This window comes from Pimephales promelas, chromosome 22 (assembly GCF_988280905.1).
Source record: "Pimephales promelas chromosome 22, fPimPro1.hap1.1, whole genome shotgun sequence".
Taxonomy (NCBI): Eukaryota; Metazoa; Chordata; class Actinopteri; order Cypriniformes; family Leuciscidae; genus Pimephales; species Pimephales promelas.
Genome location: NC_142790.1, coordinates 15,021,010 through 15,038,181, shown reverse-complemented (window position 1 = coordinate 15,038,181; position 17,172 = coordinate 15,021,010). Strand labels below are relative to the sequence as shown.

The 17,172-nt window shown below is 38.4% G+C and overlaps 1 protein-coding gene across 5 annotated transcripts in view; it reads left to right on the top strand.

The window, feature by feature from the left end:
- The first annotated feature begins 3,520 nt into the window (after positions 1-3,520).
- dlgap1b (DLG associated protein 1b) overlaps positions 3,521-17,172 on the top strand; it is a 132,546-nt gene continuing 118,894 nt past the window's right edge. For all 5 annotated transcript variants that reach the window (XM_089125570.1, XM_089125571.1, XM_089125572.1 and 2 more), the window contains exon 1: positions 3,521-3,741. The gene's annotated coding sequence lies outside the window, so the exon portion shown is untranslated. The remainder of the gene's footprint in view (positions 3,742-17,172) is intronic.

Sequence of the window (17,172 nt, the reverse complement as noted above, 5' to 3'; positions counted from 1 at the left end):
CTGCAGTGCTCAAGGACGTTGTTCTTGCCTTCGACTTCAATTGCACAAGAAAAGGCAAATTTAAAAACGTATTCAATGTAAAAAGTGATCAGTTGACTTAACTTAAAATTATTAAGTAATAAACTTCATTCATAATTGAAAAAATTAAGCTATGTGAACCTGATAATTACTTGAACTTAACTTTGTCTAGTTTATTTACTTAATAATTTCGAAGCAACAGGTTTCCTCACTTTTCTTTTAGTTAAGTCAACTGATCTCTTTTCTAATTATCAGAGTAAGGACTTACTTCGCAGTAAGATGTTTAGGATGTATGACATGAGCACACAATTTTCATTATTCTGAAGAATTGTGTTTATTTTTACGGCCCTAGCCTAATGCACAGCACAAATGATGAGCTGACCACTGTTTTAACATAGGCCTGCTTATGTCAAATACAAAACACATTTCTATGGACGTATTGGATTTTTTCTGACCTTTAATTTACTGCTTAACATTTATGTTATGTGCTACACTATCATCCTGAACTCAGTTTCTTCATCACCCCAAAATGTTATGCATTGTTTACCGCTTTACTGAAATGTTCTTTTTAAGACACTGTCATCTGTGTTCGTCACAAGCACATGCACACTTTGGTCAGAGTGGAATAGATGCGATTAAAGTGTTTACTGTGTAAAATCAGTATACGCCACATTTTCCTGGGATTATGGCTACTATGATTATGAGCTCAATTGCATCAATTTGATTGAAGTGTGTTTAAATGAGATAAAGTTTTAATCGCAATATTGCTTAAATCTCGCATTACGAGGGTGCCTGTACATTTAGCCTAGTTAATGATGTCAAAACAATTATATAAGATCTTTGTATAAAAATACTTATAGTAAATCGGTGCGCTTGGCAGTTGACAGTGTGAATTTGGGGCTTTTCTGTCCTTTCTCCAAAATGAGGCCAGCTCATTGATCATCTCCCCCGGGAAAGATGTTTCTTGTGTCCCCTGTTGCCCCTTAAACCAGCCTGGCCACCACCACTATACACCCACCCAGTCCAGCCAGCTTGACACACTCATAATGATGATGAAGTGGGCCTCACACATTTCTGTGTGTGTGCAAAAGAAAACCCAACAGAGAATGAATGTGAGAGGGGGAGACATACAATGACAGACGAACATTTGGGCACACCTTACTGAATGCTCTTATATTTCATAAACCCTTGTGTGTGCATGTTTCTTAGTGCTGCTTGCATGCGTGTGCCACAAATGACCACAAATTTCAAAGACAGCATTTCTACTGACTGGTTAAGGTTTAAGACAGAAGAGCTTGCCTTTGCAAGAAGCAGTAAGTGAGTTCAACCAAAAAAACAAACAAAAAAAAACATATATTTATGTATAAACCTTATACCAAAACAAATAAACAAATAATAACATAATATATGTAGGCTAGATGTTTATTTCTCGCTAATAAAACACACCTTATTCAACTTGTTAGCTCCTTAGTGGAGACATAGAAGATCAGAAATGGGCCAGAAAGATCAGGATTAGAAGAGAAGAGAAGTGGTTCATAAAGATCTGTATATTATCTGACACACCGGTTCAGTTCATGGAGCTCTATGCTAACTAGCTGATGATTTGAATCAGGTGTATTAAATGAGGGAGACATACAAAATGTGAAATGGGACTCAAACATCAGGATTTTGAACCATTGAAATTGAGGGCACCATCCATCCATCCATCCATATTTGTCACGGGTGGGTTGTGGAGACTGGAGTGAGGACTCAAGTGCAGAGTTGAAGTGAAGTTTAATTAAGTGACACATAAATCAAACAAACCAAAAAAGGAAATCCGGGTCTCAAGAACTAAATACTAAATCCAAAACATGACATGACAGGGCAGGGAAGGGCAGGGCACAGAACTACACACGACTCAACACCCTAAACATTTACAACAAACGAGCAGCAAACACAGGGAGGCTAAAATGGCAAACAAAGAGGGTAATGAGGGAAACCAGTTGGAACAAATAATCCAATAACGAGGTAACAGCCATGCACTCACAGTAAACAAGACCATATAAACACAAGACCAGGAATGTCAAGGCTCTGTCACCAAACCAAGAATAACCAGAATAGTTGTGACAGAACCGTGACATTATTAATAAAGTTTGGGAGGAGCATGTTCAGATAATTAAGCTAATTAACACAAGAGGAGCACATTCAGTTAATAAACTCAATTAATGATGAGAGGTATACAGCATGCTCTCTTCCTTGACAGATTTCCAGCATCCCTCCAGCACCCCACTTCTCAATTCTAACTGTACTCTCAGTACTCTGGCCAAATTCTGAGCTCGGAGTCCTCCCCTGGGACAGCATGCCAAATACACATAAACTTTACTCTATTTATTAATATGTAAGTGTGAACGTGTGAACTTTGTATTTCTATAGACATCTATCTAGTGGAGGTTCTCAACAGAACTCTGGCCCTCGAGGTCCACTTTCCTGCAGAGTTTTGCTCCAATCTAAAATCCAACACAGCAGAAGATGCCTACTCGAAAGTTGCTGTTTAATCAAGTTGGAGATAAACTGCAGGAAATCAAGAGTTGAGAACCCCTGTTCTACGTGAATACCATCTGAGTGTGGGACTCATTGTTGTTTCCATTGTTACTTGAGGCTTGATCGGTCATCATAGGGACTTCCTCTGGGCCGACCACCAGGGGTTTTTAGCCCACTGAATACCTTTGTCCAAAACAAGCCAACTGGGGCTTGAGGAGTAAACAAGGCAGTTTAGGAGTTTACCTGAGTCAGGAGATGGTTAACACTGCTGTTAATTTCCCGTGTTATCATATCAGACCACCAGCTAACTTTAAAATTAAAGACATTTTAAATAATTTTCACTTCAAAACTCACTTTCAGACACTTGCGAGTGTTTTCAAATAACTTCCTTACAATCTGATTAGACTACCATATGAGGCAGGCAAATATGCAATGCTAAAGGCTATGCTAACCATTGCGTATATAATCAGTGAAGTTCCTAAATGTAATTTCTAGAGCACCGAACCCAACTAATCTTTCAATCATCAGCTGTGTTGGTATCCCTCCACCTCCCCAACTCCATCAACATAATTTAGGCATTTTTCTACCATAAAACATTCAATTTGGATATGCTGATCATCTTATAAGCTCGAGTTGAAGCCGATTCCTCGAGCCCCTCCACTGCAGACAGCAAGTCAAATAGCTTTAAAATTATTAGCTTAAAGATTACATGGGCCGACAAATTCGCGAAATAGCCTATATGTTTAAGGGAAGAAAAAAAAACAGAGACTGCTGAAGAAAGTAGACAATGATAATTGTAACCATGTATTTGGTTTCATATGTCATAATAAACATGCACGCAGGTTTACTCGTACCATAAATCATAACCCCTGTTTTCTTCTCGTGAGCTTCTTCTGTTGAAGCTCTGCTGTAGTTTGACTCAGTAATCCATTCCGTAGTTTATAGCTGTCCGGCTTTTCCTCAGCATTTGATGCTGCAGCAGGACTGTGTGTGCAGACGCTGAAGCGCGCGCGGTAGTGAGAGGACTCGGCAGTAGGGGGACGTCCTATCCACCGCAACCCGGGCTTTAATTCCGTTCACACTGCGAGACCCCAACAGAGTCCACCGCTGAGGTCCACACACTCTCCACCGTTACGGATTTAATGCTTGTACCCGGCTGTTTTCCCGAAAAGCTGTGTTTATCCACGCCGTGAAACTCTCGAGGTAAGGAGCGTGCACATAATTGACAGCTTAGTTTCATGCAATTGTTGGACGCTGCGCGTGCTTTTGCTTGGCTCGCGCGCTGGCTTGGATGCTGGTGGCTACTGCAAATATGATTTCCAGTAGGCTTAGCTATGTAGATTAAAGCATATGTCAGTGGTGTCATTATGCGTTATTGCCTCATCTCTCACTGTTTCATCCGGTGGGAATGGGTTTAATTCTCAACATGTCACTGCAATCGATCCTAAGGCTGCGGGGAATTTGGACCGCACTCAAGTGACCATAAGGAGCGTCAGTGAACTGTTGACTGTGAGACTGTTTAAGCCTGGTCGTTGAATTTTAGATGTAGAACGAGGATGGATGTATCCTATTAAAACACAGATTGACTTTATATTGTATAGGCTACGACGTTTATATAGGCTTTTGGAGCGTAAAGATTGGGATGTGGAAAGGGAGAAGTTATTAGGCACTAATCAAAGGCGAGGTAGCCTATGCACAGGCATAACACGTCATAATAAATAAATAGACCTGTTTTCACAACATTAACTGACTAAGGCAATTATGACGTCACGTAGTGTTGCGTTATAGCGCGTAACATGCACTGCCGCGCGGAAATGCATGTGAATGTAGGGTAGCCTACATTTAACCGCTTTTGTTCTGTAACTCTTTCATTTCATATAACACTAATTTTGGAGCAACACGCACTGTTTGCTGTTTTGATTTTGTTTTTGTAATTACAGGAAAATTATTGGGCACAACTAAACATGTTAAGTTACATGGTCATATACATTTACAAACGTATACATGCATTTGACGTAATTAAATAAATACAAAATGCCTATGTATACTTTTACAGTAGAATAATCCTGGAATTATGTTTTTATTAATAAAGGTGTGTTAAAACAGCACACACGTGTAAGATCTGTGTGCTTAGACATCACAAAAAATTGTGAATTTTATTGTGAATTTAGGTCAAAGCAAGTAGGCTAACAAACATTTGTTTTTCAAAAAACATTTTTTTTTTGTGCAAAAATACCCCAACAAACAAATAAACCTAAAAAAACAAGAAAGAAACAAACAAAACCAAACTGTAAAAAAATATTTTCATGATTTGTAATCAACATTTTTTCTTTTGTCAAATCAACTTAGATAATTTATTTAGTTCAGATAACATAATATTTTGAGTTTTTGATGATTAAATCATTCTCCTTCATTGTATTAACTCAAATTTTCCAATTAAATGAACTTAAAATTTGAAAGCAACCAAGTTACTTATTTCTTTAAGTTAAACCAACAATATTTTTTTTTTACAGTGGGGAATGGCACTGAATATAGAGGCCCCTAAACATGAATTTATACAAGTATGACAATAAGTGATGTGAATGGCTTTTGATCTGAGATTTTAGCTCTAAAAAGTTATGGATTTAGAAGCAGAATTTTATGTTTTAAGGTTTTATGGGCAGGGTTCTGTATGGTTCTGAGTTGTAATTTTAAATGGAAGTGAAAGAATAAGCAAACTTCCCATTGACTTAGTATGTTGAAGGCTTCAACTTGAAGCCATTTTCCTCATTAAGACTGTTGGCTGCTCCTTCAGGTTTCTTTTACACTCTGAACAGTCCTTTAATTCAGAGCCGTGTATGTATTTGTACGAGACAGTGAAAGATCTTCTACCTCCACAGACCGCACCACTGCAAATGCTTCATTTCTGAATCTGTATCTGCCAGGCTTATACCGTCACACTTTTTCTACTCGTCTCTTCATCTGTCAGCCAAAACACTTTGATGGTGTTTTAAGTGTGACTGGTAATATGGTGGCCAGCCCAGCTCTATAGAAGCCCTGGGACTTGATGTGTTTCAAGTGCCATCTGCACTCTATCTTGAGTAAATTACTTTTTTTCCCCCTTCATAAATGTGCATTTGGGGGGTTGTGTTTATTTTTGATGCGCACACATATGCACACTCAAGCATGACACAGACAGCGCTTGGACTCTCTGCTAATGGGGATTCAAATGTACTAAAGATAAAGAAAGATCTATCCATCCATCTATCCATCTATCCATCCATCCATCCATCCATCCATCCATCCATCCATCCATCCATCCATCCATCCATCCATCCATCCATCCAAAGAAAGCCTTTTACTAAATATAAAACATTTATAAGGGGTGTTCAAAAGATCAACTATTATGGTACATTAACACCTTGCATTGCATTTTACTTGCAGATCTTTATGTCTGTGTGTTAATTGTCAAAAATAGTGTTTTTATGGATGCTGCCGTTGTTTTGAATAATCGTTACTAGGCCTATACTGTATGTGTTGTCTTGTGCCTTGCATTCAGAGATTGTTCTTCATCTTCACGGTGCCTGCAGCTACACTAATAGCCCTTACTGTACTTTTGACTCCGCGTAGCCCTTGCCTTAGGGCAGATCTTATGCGATCTCCTCTTAGCTGTACTGTGCACTTCAAATCAGACGTCAGGCCCTTTATCAGTAGTGTGTACTTCAAGGCTATTGGGTGGTAAATTCGTGTCCTACTCGTCTCACATCAGAAGTGTAGGGCCCTTTATCACAGATGAGAAATACATTTCAGTCCTGTAGGACCCTACAGCTGAGCTCTGGAGCATGACAATGGCAGCCGGGACCCTCTCCTAGCATTCCCATAGTTTTTTCCTTCAGCTTTCTCTTCTGCTGCTTCTGGAGCGGAGGAGAGGAGCTGCCCAAGAGAGGTTACCTGAGAAGCCATCAGTTTCTTATTTCAGAATGATGGAGGAGAATTTAGAAAAGGTGGAATAAAGGACAAGTGTGGCTTTGAATGCTGAGACTGATGTGAATTAGAAGCACAAGGTCTTTTTGGACTTTTTATTAGACAGGAAATTGAACCATGATATAAAATGATTGAGAATTGAGAAAACAGTATGTGTTTTATTCAAACCTGAGCCTGGTTTCTCCCAAGGTTTTTTCTTCATTCTGTCACCTGATGGAGTTTTGGTTGCCTTGGCTTTTGGCTTGCTTAGTTGGCAACATTGAATATTCAGCAATATTATTGATCTGCCTTACAGCCAATATTATTGATCTGATGGACGATGATGCAATTTTCTTCAACATACTTATTTTTATGTTATCACTGTGAAACTGATTTGATACAATCTGTATCATAAAAAGTGCCTTATAAATAAAGGTGATCTATTTAAATAGAGGGGTGATTGCGGGTTCCAGACCCCTATGAAACAGCCCATTAATGGGCTCTATGCACGGCGGTATTTCCGGTGAAGGTGTAAGGATGCTCGATAACTTCCGCCGAGCGTAGAGTCCAATGCAATACAAAGAATTTATATTGAATTTTATACTCCATGGTTATACTAAAGAAACGTTAGTCACAAAAACAGATAAAACAGACACCCCTCGTTGTGTTTATGCTTCTTTTTAAAATTATATTAAATAAACATGACTATATATACAATTACATCTAAACGTACGTTTCGTTTCAAAGACGGGAGGTCAGTAAATTTTGAAGACTCTGCCATAATCCCGTTTTCCTCGGTTTTCCTCCACTTTAATCTCCACAACCGGAAATGGACGAGCATCCTTGCGTCAAATGCGGAATTTATGCGTGCATATAGCCCATTTTAACCACAAATTTAAATAATTAGATTAGTGACAGAAAAAAAAAACTCCACAGGAATTGGCGAAGTCACACAGTCTGTGACAGACAATTTAAACAAATAAAGTCGGACAAGAAATCCAAATCCGTCATCGACATCAAACATGGCTTCTGACAAAATAATGCACTGGGCATGTTGCCGTCCAAGGCCATTTCCACCAGTCTGCCGGAGTCAAATACAGCCTTTCTTTAGTAGGAAATACTTCTTAGCAAACTTTTAGTCATAATGGTGTTGACTTGTATTGTTCCTGGGTGCAAGAATTCAGAGAGTAAACGTAGCGTTTCGGCAGTGGCTCAAGGTTCATAAATTGTCAATAAAGAATCATAAATTGTTCTCTCAGTTCCTGAAGCAAAATGCTGTCACATACAGTTAAGAAATCTGTTGCCATAGTGTTCCATTTTTACCGTAATGCTGTTTAAAGAGTATACATAGTACTACTGTCATAAGTATGTTAATTTCATTTGTGTTCTAGTTTGGTTTTGTTCCGTCCAGTTTCCATGATTGTTAGTGAGTTATACACTTGTTCCCTGTTGTTAATGAGTTTCCTTAATTGCTTATCTAGTATTAACAATATGTTTAAGCGTGTAGTGCTTTGTTTTCCCTGATGTTCAGGAAAAGTTAGTTTGATCGTCTTGTGTTTCTCTTGGATTATCTACTGCAGCTCACCATATCAAAGCACTAGACCTAGACAAGATTTGGATTCTGTGTTTTTTTTTTTTCCAAACAAGCCTCAACGAGCGCGAGCGGTCAACTGCCTGTGAATAGTCCTGAGTGTGTGTGTTTTATTCATCTTCATTTGTCAGCTTCACTGAGCATACAGTACATCCTTTAAGCAAGCCAGGGGTTATATTTATGATGTGTGTTGAGCGTTGTGTGTAAGGGAATGTAAACAGACAGTAATAAACCAGAGAAAACAGAATAGCACTGCCATCAGTTCACTTCAGTGGACTCACTTGGCACTAATGAATGTGATTTTACACACAGACACGTGACTATAAGGCATCCTTCTTTGAGATTCTCTGGCATGACTCTCCGCTGTCAGCCTCACAGGACTGATCTGTCACTACACAACATATACAATCAAACACCGTAAGACTGACTTTAAAAAGCAAAAATGACAGGAAATCATGTACATTTTGCAAGTTAAACATAAGAGGGAGAGAGAAAAACACAGAGAGAGAGTTCAAAGTCATTTTTATTTAGTGTCTGGGTTTTGTATGAAAGAGATTTCTTTTAGCCTGGGAGATTCAGTTTTCATTGCTTTAAGGCAGGCCCACACTAAAATATTTTTTAAATCTTTTCAGATTTTTACAATGTGAGAGACCACAAATAGGATGTTACTGTAGGCAGTCTGTGGACTGCCGAGATGTGACCAAGACACACACCACACACTAACAGATCCCATTCACAAACAATCAGATTCCTGACTAAAACACGGGAAATCAATCTCTTGCGGTCAAACGTGACTTAGTTTACAAACATGGCGGTCGAAGGGCTAGAAGAAGTGGCGATAATAGTGTTTGGATCGATTTTTACAGAAAAATTGTGGAGAAAAAAGGAAAAAGGTTTGGATGAATTTGTGTTATTCTTAGTCTTCTCTATCACGTCGTTCAACGTGACAATCTACAGAGTGCATGTGTTTTTTGATCCTAAATATTCTACATGTTGGAAATTTATGACTTGAGATCGGTGTGGCCCTGACGTTCAAAGTAGATTCAATCACACTTAACTTATCACACCACAGGAAAATCTGATCAGATAATCTGTAAAAATGGAAGCTTTAGCATTACGTTCTGCCAGGAAGACTCAATCGTTGCGTCACTAATTACCTTCTCATCTATCCAATCGTGTCTAATACTTGCGGTATAAAAGACCAGTACTTACAGATGTTTAAGTTTGCAGATGACGCTTTCATTGACCTCCATCCTCCCCACCACTACTAGGATGATCCCTTCCTATACCTCCCAGGGGGTCAGCTGCGCCCCTGCCTTCGTCTTCAGGCAGGAAATGCTTAGTCCGGACCCTCGGATTGCGAGCTACGCCAAAGAACTTTATTGCTTGCTGGGCTATCAAAAAAAATTATTTATTGTTATAGTATTTATTCTCCTGAGTCTTTCTGGTAGAACTATGAAGATAATCAGATTCGGGACTTTACCTATAGGATTGTCTGATGGGGAGAGTTGGGAAAAGGTATGCTAAGGTCTAAGGATCTGAAATAGTTAAAATTGTACAGTGTGGAGGATTCTTATCATTACTGCAACCATATCATAATGTACTTTTGAAAATAGAGTTAAAGGGTTAGTTCACTTCAGAATTCAAATTTCCTGATAATTTGCTCACCCCATGACATCCAAGATATTCATGACTTTCTTTCTTAAGTTGAAAAGAAATTACCGTTTTTGAGTAGCCTGGCTAACCCCAGACCACGTATCATTGAGAATGAAACGTGGTCTGGAATCCACATGTTCATTTTCTCATATTTGAGGTGTGGTTTACGAATGCCAAGAGCCGTATTATTGGGTGCTACGAATGTCTATCAAATGCGCATGTACGTAGCTCATAGCCAATCGGGTCAATGATAGCAGACGTATGTAGAGCGACAGAAAATTAGACGAGGAAATCGACGATGGGTCAGAGATTTAGGACATTTATGTATACACAAAATGTGTTTCTCAATGTCAAGGATACTTCCTTGGCAGGACGGGTCTTTCCAAGTCATTTCCTTCAGAGGCTAGAAGACGCTCCTCTTTAGCATTCGGAGAACACGTAAATGAAACAGGTTAGCAAGAGCATGTCATTGAGTCATTACATCAGTCCGCTTTCGGCCCTGCAAAAATGGTAGTGCTACTGGTTTGGTTGCTGTACCGCACTGTTTAAACACACTTGACAGTCCTTATTTTGTCTTGTCAGCCCTCATAGAAATAAATAAATAAAAGTAAGGGATAATGTAAAGCGAGATGATTGTTGTAGCGAATACAAACCCTCGAACTCTAACGCGGAGTGGAGGGGTCTTGAATCAGCCTGAAGGGGTTGTATTCGCTGTAACAACCACCTCACTATACATTTCCCACTTATAACATGGCTACCTAGCAAATAAATCAATAATTTGGTACAAAATAATGACTTAAAAAGGAGTTTATTAATTTAAAAACAATTATAATACCGGAGTGAACAACTGCATCCATAGCAACACGATCTAGCTGTTAAAACACATGAAATAGTAAAATATATGATCAACAAAAAAGGCTAATGTCATATGAAGTAAAAATTAAAGTGAATCCCTAGTAAAAGGGAACAGCTTTAAATCCCCCCTCTGCAAATCATGCAGATCAGTTGCCGATATGTTTAATGTCAAACATTAGACTGTATTAAAAGGTAACTTCGCGTCCACTGCCATGGTCCATGGATATAAATAAACTGCTTCGGTGTGTCGCATATACGTCGTCATCGTCTTGCCGCTCCCTCCCCGTTCTGTGATTGGTTCCCTATCTCAGGGGAAATTTTGGTTCTGGGTGTCCAGGCTGCCTAGCAGCGTGAATAAAATCGTGCTGCGGCAAGGCAGCATGGGGAAACCCAGGCTAGTTTTTGAGGAAAACATTCCAGGATTTTTCTCCATAGTGGACTTCTACAATTATCAACAGGTTGAAGGTCCAAATTGCAGTTTCAATGCAGCTTCAAAGAGCTCTACATGATCAGCTGAGGAATAAGGGTCTTATCTGTCATTTATCGTTTTCCAAAAAAAACAAACATTTATGTACTTTAGATGCACTATAGCTGCGATGCGCCACATGTTACGCTATCACGTTTAAGGTCACTCGTCACATAGGCAGAAGTACAGACCTAGTGTTTACAAAGAGAATGTGCAAACAAAGACTAAGTCAAACGCCCTTTACAAAAAAATAAAAAAATAAATCAACGATGGGAGACGATTTTGAATTTGGAGGATAAAATGAGATTACGTTTTTCACCCTATTCCACCCAAGGGGGTAATCCATCGACAGGAAGTTGAAGCCGACTGGGTGCTTCAATTGAGAACTTCAATTGAGTTAGCATTTCCATTGACTCCCATTCATTTTGGCATCACTTTGACAGTGAATAACTTTACATCTGAGGAGTTTGAAGACTCCAATATTTGTCCATTATTTATTTCTAAAGAAACATGACAATGTATAAAATGCTCCATTACCTTGTAGCTTATGTTATGGCCCCGTAGAAGCAGTTTTTTGTGAAAGTAGGCTAACGATTGCGTCATAACCAAGCGACTCTCTATCGCACAGTAGAGAGATTACCGTATGTAACAGGAGAAGAAGCTCACGGGCAATTGGGGAAACGTGGAGGCAAAATGACAAAATAATTAATCAGAATACCTAGCAAAATTGTCTCCTGCTTCTAGCTCATGGACAGCTCCTACTCACAACTCTCCGCCTCTGCAAGTTTCAGAAGGGAATGATTCAGATTTCTCATGCCACAGCCACTAGAAGACAGACGGGTTGCTCACGTCACATCTACGTCGTCAAGCTCTGTTTGAATCGGTTTGAGTCTGCGCGTCAGGAACGGAAGTCCTAAAAAATCACTAAAAATGGGCTTCATTTGTCTCAGTTGAGTTCCAATGAGATGGCTCTGTCCACTTCTTATTCTGTCTATGATTCCGCCTACATCAGGTTACCGCCTGACCTTTCCAACATGATTATGTAATGGTTCGTGGAAGACGAGCATTTGTGGTTAAAAAGTCTAATTATTTGTATTTTTTTTTTTGAAAATACGTTTCGCTAGATAAGACCCTTATTCCTCAGCTGGGATCGTGTTTCAACCCATTGATAGTCCACTATATGGAGAAAAATCCTGCAGTGTTTTCTTTAAAAACCTTAATTTAGTTTCGACTGAAGAAAGTAAGTATATCTTGTATGACTTGGGGGTGAGTAAATTATCAGGAAATTTTAATTCTGTAGTGAACTACTCCTCTAACTATTAAATGTGTAAAGCATCGCTGACACTCAGATATGGGGTGAGTGGACCCAGTTAACTCACGCAGAGGAAAAGTGAAAAAGGCCAATACAAAAAAAAAAAGGCAGAATAGGGAGTATTATTCTATCAGGGGAAAGAAGAAAGTGACGGCATATTAAAGATGACATCCAGATGCTGATGAGCTAAAAAGTTATTTCAGTCCAGCTGAACAGTCAGCAGTGCCTGCTCGCCTCAGATCAGCTCTTGTGTGTTTGTGTGTGTGTATATGAGAGAGGCTGTATTGTCAAGTTGCATATTGATGTTCAAAAATTGGTGGCGGTGTGTAGATGGCTGCTGCTTTGGGTCAATGTTGCACTAATTCCCACAAACACTTGAGGTGTTTTTCTCTGCAGGAAGTGCAGTACAGTTCATGTGAGATTTATGAAATAGGAACATTGAATAATTGATGAAGTGGAGGTGCTCTTCCCTGACTCGTTCTTCTGTAGGTCTGCAACCCGCAGGCTTTTAATGCATTTAACTCTTAGAGAGGCACATGACTACAGGTTGTGTGTTGCGTGTTAAAATAGCAAGACAGAAAAAAAGCATAGAGTCAGCGTTTAAGAAGCGAAATATGTTTAATCTAATGTATCTCTGTTTAGCTATCTTGCATTGTCCTACTTTTAATGGTTTTATTCCGCGAGCGGAACGCAAAACATTTAATCCACTTAGGGTTCAGAGTATTTATTTTTTCCCACATTAATTTCCCATACGTACAGTTTATATTTTTTTCTTGATTTTCTTGATTTTTCTTGATTTAAAAAATGTACTTTTGCTATGGATAAATAAACATTCAATGAATCTTCCAGAGATTATTCCGCAATTATTTTTCTATAGTATCTATAGACCATTTCACAAGATGTAAACAACACTGGTCCAGAAGCACTTCCTGTTTCAGTTTTTTAACACTACATAAAAGCTGGGATAAAATACAACCAACAGAACATTTAAAACTGAATCAAAAAGTTAAACAAACATCTTTAAGATGTTTAAATTACATGTGAAATAAAGAAAACAGTTACAAACTGAAACAGGAAGTGCTTCTGGACCAGTGTTGTTTACATCTTGTGAAATGGTCTATATGGCAACTTCACTTTCGTCCTACTGGCATGTGTGGAAAGTTTTAAACCATGTGTGTTACAACTATCCCTGCATTAGTTTGTGTCCCCTACACCCAGGCCTTAAAAGTGCACTATGCAGGATTTTCCCAAATAATAAATTATAGACTATTATATAAAAAATATAATCCCTCACACTCATTAATTATGCTCCAATTCATGTGTTTGTGTTTGTCTACAGAGACATTGTTCTCTGCCTGTATTTTCTAATTTGCCTATTGCTGTGCTTAGGGACATTTCTAGGCTGCAACCTATGGCCAGAGAGTGTGTCGTCTGTGTCTGAAGCTCAGGAAGCTTTGCTAAATTGTCTTGTATCACACACACACAAAAAAAACTATTTGCTAATGCTGCTATTGCCTTATTTACTATTATCTGTAACGCGACAGATCACTAGGCATTGTAAATGTTTTTTTAAATGACACATAATTATTGTGTAAGCTAGCTAGACTGAAGATGGCTAACTTCACTGGAAAATTACAGCCAGTCATCTAATTATTAAGGTTACCGTTCATTCACATACTGTACACAGACAAAAAGAAAATGGCATTTATGCATGATAAACACAATATTTGAAAAAAAATACTTGCAAAACACCTCATCACTCATCTTGCCGCATGTAGTCCGCTGCTGATTCGCTGTCTCATGTGAAGCTGATGCAGGTTTGGGAGATGCCGTGTGCTGCCAACTCCCATCAAGCCAGTCCTGATGAACATAGTGTGCTTGTAATCAACAGGCAGCACAAAAAAGATGAACTTTGAGTTGTTTTCGGAAAAAAAAAACACTATACAATCAGATAACTCCTAGGCTACAGTTTGTCTTCTTAAGAAAATAATAAGATTTAATTTTAAAAGTATATATTTGAGAATATTTTTCAAGAATTGCGCTAGTAGGAACATTCTTCTGTAAAAAGAATTTTTAAAATTTGTTTGAAGAAGATTTTCGTGATTCTGACCTCTGCACAACTTAAATATAAACACATCAGTGAGGACTTTCTGCAGACTTTAGAATTTTTTTTTAGAAAACTTCTAAAAGTGGTTTGCATTTGTAGCTCCATATAATTTTGAACCTCTATTTTACTATCATTCCTTGTTGTTTGTTTTGCTAAATATAACTTGATCATCACCATATATTTTTTTTTATCTAATCATATGAATCTGACATCACTAGATTTATCTAAATCACTAGCACAGCGCATTAGCATTTCGCTGTCTCCCTTCAAACGCAGCCCTGAATGTCAGCAGAGACAGTGTCTTCTAGACAATCCCATGTGAAAATCTCGTTGACACAACAGCCATCGGCACAGATCCTCATCAAAAACCACAAGACCCAGACAAGTCCTCTGCACAGACCCCAATGGCCAGCTTTGTCTTCATACCGGCTTGATGAAAGCAGAAGGAACTAGTTACATTTTATGAATGATACTAATCCACAATTGGACATCTGACTTGTGATGCGGCATTGAAGAGAACTGGCCCCCTGACTGAGCCTGGTTTCTACCAAAGCTTTTTTCTCCATTTTGTCAACTGAGTTTGCTGCTGTCGCCTCTGGTTTGCTTTGTTGGGGACATTTAATATTCAACATTGTGATTGATTTGACTGTACTGACACTATAAGATGGAAACTAAACTGAGCTGGACAATGACATCGCTGTTTTCTGCAGAGATAGCCGATTTAAACTAATTTAATAATTGGTGATCTTTACAATGGAACTGAATCAACACTGAACTGACTTCAGCTGAACAATGACACTTTTTATTTTTATTTTAGAGCTGCTTTAAAGCTGAATTGAACTCTGTTTGTGTCATTGATTGTTGAAAATTTTACTGGTCAACTGGTTATTTTTAATTGTGGTCTAGATTAGATGATTGAAGCCATATTTTCCTGTTGATCACTGTAAAAAGCTGCTTTGAAACAATCTGTACTGTATAAGAAGAAAGGTGGGTTGACTTTACTTTTTGAAAAAAGACCCAAACTCCTTTTTGTAATTAAGTTTTAGCAAGCCAAGACAGACAGTTTGTTTTCCTGCAAATTTCTTGTGTGAGGAAAAATGTCTTATATTTTTACAAATAAAAAGACAGCTGTAAATGAATCTGAATTAATTTTTGCTGGAAAACTGTGTAATTTGGTGAAGAAAATCATTGATTTTGTCACAATTTTGAATTCATTTTCACTATGACAGAAAATGGAGGTGTCTCTTATGAAGCGTTTCAGTATTACCACCTAGCACCACCCTAGCAACCACTCACAACACCCTAACTATCACATAACTACATAGAACACCTTAGCAACCACATAACACTGCCCTGACAATTATGAACACTCTTAGTACAACATGACATCATGACTTTTGCGTAAACATACACGGCACTTTTGAGTCAAGTGGCGTGTTATCTCTACGCATTTTGAGCTATTCGGTGTATCTGTGTATGTCCACGTGTATCCGCGTGTATGCGTGTATGTCTTCGTCATTAACGTACGAGTGATTCCGCGTGTCTGTACATGCCGCCAAATGTCCGCGCGAAACGAAGCAAAATGTACATCTACATCTGGGGAGCGATCTCTTTTTTCCTAGGATGGTAAGGGAACAGTCATAAATGCCATGAACCCCAGTGACGGTTAAGTTTATGGACGGGGTTGAGGTAAGTCATATATTTATATATACAGTAATAACTTTAAGTCAACGGCGTTCATAAACACACTAAAAAGCGATTATGCGTCTTGATAGCACGCCAAAAATGGAAATACGAATTGGCGTGTTATACACACGCTAGATCAGTCTGCTTAGGGGCAGTTCACATAAAATGCATTTTTTCATTCCACTGCGCTACTTTTCCATAGTTTTTCAATTGAATTACACTATATTCTAAAAATGCGGTGCTCAAGTTAAAAGAAGTTCAACCCAAAAAAAAAAATGCGTCTTGCATTGGTGTAGCTTACTGTGTAGCAATGACTTTCGGCTGTGTGGGATGGAGTTTCTATCAATTAACGTCACTTACTAGGTTTAGTTTGATGAGATCTGTCATCATACTTGAGGCACACATTTCCACCACCCAACATACACACTTACTCCGTTAAAGCACAGAGATTTGTGTAAGCGGTCGTTAGCAGGGATAATCTGCACTAGACAAGCTAAGAGGAGGGGAAGTGGCAGTAACAGATCTGTCACACACACACACACACACACACACACACACTGCCATTTCCCCTCCTATTACAGACAATTTATATGCACACATGTACTGTAAATAATTGCAAGTTGATCAGGACAGATCAAATATATGGGTATGCAAATCCACGTCCTGTAGCACGACTGGCAGCAGATGACAGTTTAAATAGGAAACACATTAAAAATAATGTGTATTTATCATACTGGATAAAAACTTGCATTTATTTTGTATACATTTTAATTATATATATTTTCTGAAGAAAATGTACGCAAAACTCTTTAGCATGTTGTCAGGATGTTGGTCTGTGGTTGTGAGTGATGCTTATCTTTTGGTATTTTATTTAGGTGCATCAAATAATATAATGTATTAATATTCTTATAATGTTATCATTTATGTACTTTTTTTACAAAAATGTTTTTTGCTCTTGTGCAACTATATTATAAAATATAAAATCTCAAACAGCTGACTCATAATGGGATCATAATATT